At 44.5% G+C, this 7,799-nt stretch overlaps 1 long non-coding RNA gene across 1 annotated transcript in view; it reads right to left on the bottom strand.

Moving 5' to 3' along the window:
- LOC132540167 (uncharacterized) overlaps positions 1 to 7,288 on the bottom strand; it is a 20,008-nt gene extending 12,720 nt beyond the window's left edge. Inside the window, exons 1-2 of the long non-coding RNA XR_009551397.1 lie at positions 7,172 to 7,288; positions 4,221 to 4,267 (exon numbers count right to left, since the gene is read on the bottom strand). This is a non-coding gene — a long non-coding RNA (uncharacterized LOC132540167). The remainder of the gene's footprint in view (positions 1 to 4,220; positions 4,268 to 7,171) is intronic.
- Between the last annotated feature and the right edge of the window lie 511 nt (positions 7,289 to 7,799).

The raw sequence follows: 7,799 nt of genomic DNA, 5'->3' as shown, positions 1-7,799 counted from the left end.
TTTCTCTGACAATCAGAGACTTGGAGCATTTTTTCATGTGTTTCTCGGCCTTTTGGATCTCTTCTGTGGTGAATAGTCTGTCCATGTCCTCCCCCCATTTTTGGATGGGGTTATTTGTTGTCTTGTTGTTGAGTTTGCCAAGCTCTTTATATATGTTGGTTATTAACTCTTATCTGACATATGGCATGTAAAGATATTCTCCCATTCTTGGTTTGGGTAGTGGTTTCTTTTCCTATACAGAAGCTTTTTAATTTGATGTAGTCCCATAGGTTTATACTTGCCTTAGTCTTCTTTGTAATTGGATTTGTCTCATTGAAGATGTCTTTAAAATTTATGTGGAAAAGAGTTCTGCCAATATTTTCCTCTAAGTATCTGATAGTTTCTGGTCTATATCTTTATTTATTGGATAGAGATAGTCAGAAAATGGAAGGGGGAGATAGAGAGGGTGAGAGACAGAGAGACACCTGCTGCCCTGCTCCACCACTTGTGAAGCTTTCCCCCTGCAGGTGGGGACTGGGAGCTTGAACCTGGGTCCTTGTGCATTTATTAAAAAATTTTTTATATATATTTATTTATTTTCCCTTTTGTTGCCCTTGTTTTTCATTGTTGTAGTTATTATTGTTGTTGATGATGATGTCATTGTTGTTGGATAGGACAGAGAGAAATGGAGAGAGGAAGGTAAGACAGAGAGGGGGAGAAAAAGACTGACACCTGAAGACCTGCTTCATTGCCTGTGAAGTGACTCCCCTGCAGGTGGGGAGCCAGGGGCTCCAACCGGGATCCTTAAGCCGGTCCTTGGGCTTCGATGCCGGTCCTTGTGCTTCAAGCCACGTGCGCTTAACCTGCTGCGCTACCGTCGGACTCCCGTGCTTGTGCATTGTAACATGAGCACTCAACCAGGTGCGCCACCACCTGGCCCCTAAGTCTATTTTTTAAAAAGTACTTTATTTATTTTTTATTTTTGAGAGAGATGCAGAGAGAGAAAGACACAGAGAAACACCAGAACACTGTTCAGCTCTGGCTTATGGTGGTGTGGGAGATTGTACCTGGGACTTTGGAGCCTCAGGCATCAGAGTCTCTTTGCATAACCACTAAACTATCTAGCTCCTGCCCAAGTCTGTTTTTTTTTTTTAATAACGTTTATTTTTTATTTATTATTAGATAGAAGTAGAGAGAAATTGAGAGAGGAGGGGAGTTGGAGGAGAGAGAGGCAAAGAGCCACCTGCAGCCTTGCTTCAACACTCATGAAGCTTTCTCGCTACGGTGGGGGACATGGGGCAAGAATCTGGGTCCTTGTGCAGGGTAATGTGAGTGCTCAACCAGGTGCACCACCACCTAGTCCCCCACCCCCATTAAGTCTATAGTAAGGTCAGAAATAAGATGGTGGGGGGAGGGAGGGCAGGTGATGGTACACCTGGTTTAGGACACATGATATAAAGTGCAAAGACCTGGGTTCAAGCCCTCGGTCCTCACCTGCAGCAGGAAAGCTTCATGAGTGTTGCAGCAAGGCTGCAGGTGTCTCTCTGCCTCTCTCCTTCTCGATCACCCTTCTCCCTCTCAATTTTTGGCTTTCTTGACTTTTTTTTTTTTTTTAAACCAGAGCACTGTTTTGTTGTGGCTTATGGTGGTGTGGGGGATTGAACCTGGAACTTTGGAGCCTCAGGCATGACAGTCTGTTTACATAACCATTATGCTATCTACCCTCCACCCATTTCTGGCTTTCTCTATCAAATAAATAAATATAATAGTCAAAATAAAGAAAGAAGGCTTAGTTAATTACTATGATAGGCAAAGGAGTGTTGTTGTGCCAGATGTTGTGCGGGCCGCGGAGAAGAGAGAGAGTGGGTCTGGAGCAAAGAGGAAACACAAATCTTTATTTGCGCTGGCACCTCAGAGTTGGGTGCTAGAGAAGCAGGTTGAGCCATGTGGAGGTAGCGAAAATGGCCGCCTCACGCAGTAACCTTTCCTGTGTCTGAACACCGGAGTGAAGTGCTGGCAAGAGAACAAGGTGCGGAAGAAGAAGGGCTTTTATAGGAGCAGCTTTCTCGACAATGGGAAGGGGGAGGAGTAACCATAGCACTCCAGGATAGGATAATAACTCTCGTGAGAATGGGAGGGGGGAGGAGTAACCAAAGCACTCCAAATATTGCGGGGAAATAGACAATGCCCTGAGGGCACAATATGGCTGAACAGGCACTCCGAGAATGTCCCAACTCTCGCGGGAACTAGCAGTAGCCTGAGGGGACAACATGGCAGATGTGACACATCTGCACAATTTCCCAGCATCTCCCCCTTTCCTTTTATCTAATGCCCAGGGCAACAGTGTGTAAAGTCTATGAACTACTCAGGGTCAGTCTATGAAAAACCAGCAACGTGAAGGGAAAAAATCTTCTGTAAAATTGTCTAAAGTGTCTAAAGGGTATACCAGCAAGTCCAATAGAAGTCTCAGTCCAAAGTAGGCGACTAGGGGGAGAAATGGCAGGGGATGAAATGCTGCATGAGGAAGGTCAGCCTCTGGAATTCCGCTTTTCTGTAGAGAGTGAGCTGGAACAGCTAAAACGTGGCAGGTCAAAGCAGAAGCAGGAAAGGCAGACAGGCAGTAAAAAGTTCTGTCCTTGGAGTCTGTGAATCAGGTTCTTCAGATCGTGTCAGGTGACATCTAGGGTTTCGGGGGGGGGGTGCCACTGTAGTCATGCCATCTAGTGGGTGATATCAGGGTGTGCAGGGGTCCAGATGGTTTTTTTTTTTTTTTTTTCGGGATTCCTGTGGAAGAAACACAAACAATCTGCTTCTCGTGGTTAGCAGGGCATCTGATTTGAATGCTTTATAGAAAAAGAGGTTTGGTGCCTTAACCAACTAAGTATTGGGGGATGTATCTTTCCTATTCATTTATTATTATATATTCATGGGAATAAAGAACTTATCTTTTAACAAAGACTCTAAGGTGTAGAGAAGCAGGAACTATCTTATCCCCCCCTTTTTTTTTTGGTATCTTGCCTTTTGTTGCCCTAGTTGTTTTATTGTTGTAATTATATTGTTGTTATTGCTGATATTGTGGTTGTTGGATAGAACAGAGAGAAATGGAGAGAGGAGGGGAAGACAGAGAAGAGGAGAGAAAGAGACACCTGCAGACCTGCTTCACTGCCTGTGAAGCGACTCCCCTGCAGGTGAGGAGCCAGGGGCTCAAACTGGGATCCTCAAGCTGGTTCTTGCACTTAGCGCCACCTGCACTAAACCCGCTGCGCCACTGCCCAATTCCCAGGAACTATCTTTTAACATAAACTCCATGGCCATGCCAATAGCAACCATGAGGGCACATGTGGCTCCCCACATGTCCTCCTGTCTTATATCATGTTTTGATGTTTGGCGGACTTTTTTTTTTTTTTGTGGCAGGGTGGACTGTGCCTGTCTTAGGTTGGGGATCAGCCTTCCGTCTTACCAGTCATTGGAACACCTGGTCATTTTTGCCCAGTAGTACCAGGTGCCCTGTCTTAGGTTGACTAGATAGTGCTAGTTTCCCCTTTCCCGTCATTGGGTAGCCAGCCCTCTACATGGTGGATGTTCTGATGGAGGGGGGCAAATCCTCCACAGCAACTCCATATTCTGCCATGTCCAGCCTATGATAGTGAGGTTGCATTTTTATGGCATCAATCTGTTGTTGCATAAAGGCAATGAGCTTATTAAAAATTATAGGACCGTGGTCTAGGAGGTGTCGCAGTGGATAGGGGATTATACTCTCAAGCGTGAGGTCCCAAGTTCGATCCCTGGCAGCACATGTACCAGAAAGATATCTGGTTCTTTCTCTCTCCTCCTCTCTTTCTCATTAATAAATAAATTAAAAAGTTAAAAAAAAAAAGAGTTATAGAACCTATTGTGAGCAGAAGAAGTAAAAAAAGCTAGGGTCCCACAACTAAGGGTAGACAGGTAAGGAAGGGGGAATGTATCGATTGGTATAAAGAGGTGGGATCATATCTCAAGTCTAAGGGAAGCAGTCAGTGGATGTGATGTCTAGGGGAACAGCCATTTGTCTTTGGGAGTAGTAAAGGATGTCCGTGGCATGGGTGATGATATAAAGGGAAACATCTTTAAATTGTTGGCTGACAAAGGCATGGCTTATGGTGGCAAGACAAGATACCCCAGTTAAGTTTACAAGAATATGTGAATGTTGTTAATTCACATAGGTTGTGTATGGAGGAACTTCTTATAGTTTAATACCTTACCATATGAACAGATGATTCCTCATATGAAGGCTTGATAGCTGTACTCACTTACTTGTGAAAAAAAATAATAAAACTTGTAACAAGTTAGAGGTTTACTATAATTGATATCTCAATGATTATAATTGGTTTGAATATCTTTATGATTTTGTTAAAAGGTCATCTAATGTGACCTCCTGTACCAGTCTCTACAGCATGATCTTAGACCAATTATAGTTAAAATATATATTGATTTTTAACCATTTTTACTTTGGAGTATAAACAGACTCAGGTTACTTAGAGAGTTAACATATGTTAGTGACAATGGTTTTAACATTTGCAGTGCCAGATTGATGCCAGATCTGTTGTGGATTAATTTCCACAAGATAGTTTACAGGGCACTTTGGGGGGCCCTCCAAAAGCATCCTGTATACAGAATTTGCATTTGTTTTGGGGATATATTGTCACGTTAAATATTTAGACTTTACCTTAAATAGTAACTTTAGCAAATTAACTTTACCTTTCCTGGTAGTGATATAGCTTCAAGGTTACACTTTTAACCGTTAAGTTAATGTTTTACCAAACTTGAAACATACATATAAACATTTAGTTATAACACACAGGAGGAAAAAAAAAAACTTTTGTTATAAAAACATATCATTTAAAAAAAACAAATTTATATCTGTCATTACTCACACAGTTTAAGACTAAACACTTACATATATATATACCAAAACTTATATATAAAATCAAAAGAGAGAGAAAAAAATTTTTTTTGGAAGTATTCCATGGGCTTTGAGAATGATGAATGTGTCCCAAGGACAACTGCTCTCGGATGAGCTCTTTTAAAATTTCTAGTTTATCCCTAGGTAAAGGCCACTGTTCCACCCAGACAGGCTCATTAGAAAGCCAGCTTAAGCGGGGTGTTTGGCTACGAACAGTGGCATTTAATATTGGGGGTGCTGATTAGATCTGGTCTCGCGGTAGCAGGTGTTACGCTCTGCAGAGGCATCTGTGGATATCCTAACATCAAGACATTCTAGAAGATCCCTGCCCAATAGGTTGGTGCTAATATCAGCTACCAATGGGTGGAAGTGTCCAGTAGAACCTTCCGGGTCTTCCCACATGAGTGAATCTTGTGTGAGAAAGGATTGGGTCACCCCTCCAATGCCATGTATACGGGGTCCTGGGAGGAGTTCCCAATTTTGGGGAACCTCTGCTTGCCTTAAAGTCATCTTTTCTGCCCCCATGTCAATAAAAAATTTAAAAGGAATATTGTCAATATTTACTGTCATAGTAGGATGACCTCGTTCTAAAACAGGAGTGGTCCACAAAATCTCAGGCCCCAAATTTGTACCATTCAGGGGCATGCCATCTTTATGAAATTTGGACCAACAATCTCTCTTCCAGTGAAACCCTTACCGGCATCTGGGACACACCGTACGTGGCTTCTGGCTCCCTAACTGAAAGCAGGGTTGCCCTGACTGGAGGCAGGGTTGCCCTGACTGGAGGCGTGGTAGCTCTAACTGGAGGCGGGGTTGCCCTGACTGGAGGCGTGGTCACAGCTTATCAGGACATTGGTTAAGCCAATGTCCTTGGTGACCGCACTGAAAGCAGGCCCTGTTTTGATTACGTGGGGTAACTGCATAAACCTGTGTCATAGTGGGTGCCCCATAATTGCCTGATGTAAGTTCCTGTGTCACTAAAATCCAATTATCTGGATGTAGGTGTTTAAGACTAAGGCATGCCTGACAGAATTGTGGTATCATGCCATCCCAGACAATAGAATGCAGGAGGAAAGAGAGGATTTCAGGATTATAAACCTTTCTCTCTAAGGTTTGCCTCACCCTTGAGATGAAATTTGCTAAGGTTTCATCAGTGTTTTGGCAAAGAGAGTCAATAGGGACTGAAGAATCTACATTGGTTGGGGTCACCCTTTCCCATGCTTGTGTTGCAAAGATACATACCTGTTCAAAATAACCAGTTGGAAACTTAGCTTCTGCCTGCTGAGTTCCAGATTCAAACGCTCCTGCTCCAAACAAAGCATCAAAATTCCATTCTACCTGTTTATTACTATTTTCCTGTGATTGTCTAGAGCATTCATCACGGAAGCATGCCTTCCATTGTAGGTAGAGGGGGTCTGGGAGTGCAGCACAAGCCAGGTCTTTCCAGTCCTGGGGGTTGTTAAGGTGCTGGTAAAAACTCCTTAAAATGGACTTGGTCCATGGAGCATGAATTCCGGAGCATGAATTCTGTCCTCCTTCACAGCTTGTCTGAGTTCTCTGAGTTCTTTGGAGGAGTATGGATGTCACACCTGAGGATTTTGTCTAGTTGGGGCCACATTTACCGGGATGGTGTGGATTTGGTTCGATGTCACTGGGGAGAGATCTACGGAAGTGGAAGGTGCTGTGGAAACTGCTGTAGTGGCAGGGGAAACTGAACACTTATCTACGGGGATGGAGCTCTCGGGGTGGACTGCACATGGTTTAAAGTCCTTAAATGCTGAAAAAATATCCTTTAACTCTCGTATCTCAGCCACAAGGTCTCTTAATGATGACATATCAGCAGGGTGCAGGGTCAGAGAAGTGGAAGCCTCAGGAGAAGCTGAACCCGGGGCAGCAGGGGGCGGGGTCAGAAGAGGAGCTTCCAAACACGTGTATGTGTCTGTGGGAACGGAATTTTTGGGTCTAGCCACTGATCGCTTAGGGCTTCTAAGTCTTAAGCACATGTGCTTTAACTCTTGTATCTCAGCCTCAAGGTCGCTTATCCTCATGGCAGACCACGTTGTACATATCTTGTAAGTGGCAATTATAGCTATGAGAACCCATGGTGTAGCGAAAATTAAAGTGTCTCTGAGAGCGAGAACCTGTCCCAGGAGAGAACAAAATAATGTCTGGGACACCTCCTCATAAAACGAAAAAAATCCCATGGTGAGGGGAAACGCAGGGCCACAGAGTCAGGTGGCTGCCACTTACCTGTGTCTGGGCGGCTTTTCTGGACCTCAGGCTGGGCGTGAGTGCGGGACACGTCGGGAGCCAGATGTTGTTGTGCCAGATGTTGTTGTGCGGGCCGCGGAGAAGAGAGAGAGGGGGTCTGGAGTGAAGAGGAAACAAATCTTTATTTGCGCTGGCACCTCAGAGTTGGGTGCTAGAGAAGCAGGTTGGGCCACGTGGAGGTAGCGAAAATGGCCGCCTCACGCAGTAACCTTTCCTGCTCTGAACACCGGAGTGAAGTGCTGGCAAGAGAGCAAGAAGAAGGGAAGAAGAAGGGCTTTTATAGGAGCAGCTTTCTCGACAATGGGAAGGGGGAGGAGTAACCATAGCACTCCAGGATAGGATAGTAACTCTCGTGAGAATGGGAGGGGGGAGGAGTAACCAAAGCACTCCAAATATCGTGGGGAAATAGACAATGCCCTGAGGGCACAACATGGCTGAACAGGCACTCCGAGAATGTCCCAACTCTCACGGGAACTAGCAGTAGCCTGAAGGGACAACATGGCAGATGTGACGCATCTGCACAATTTCCCAGCAAAGGAGTATGTATGCCATGCAATATTATTTAGTCCTAAAGAGGGAGGAAGTGCAGACATATACCACAATGTGA

Source organism: Erinaceus europaeus, chromosome 9 (assembly GCF_950295315.1).
Source record: "Erinaceus europaeus chromosome 9, mEriEur2.1, whole genome shotgun sequence".
Classification (NCBI taxonomy): Eukaryota; Metazoa; Chordata; class Mammalia; order Eulipotyphla; family Erinaceidae; genus Erinaceus; species Erinaceus europaeus.
The sequence above is the reverse complement of the archived record's forward strand: the minus strand, read 5'-3'. Positions and strand labels throughout refer to the sequence as shown.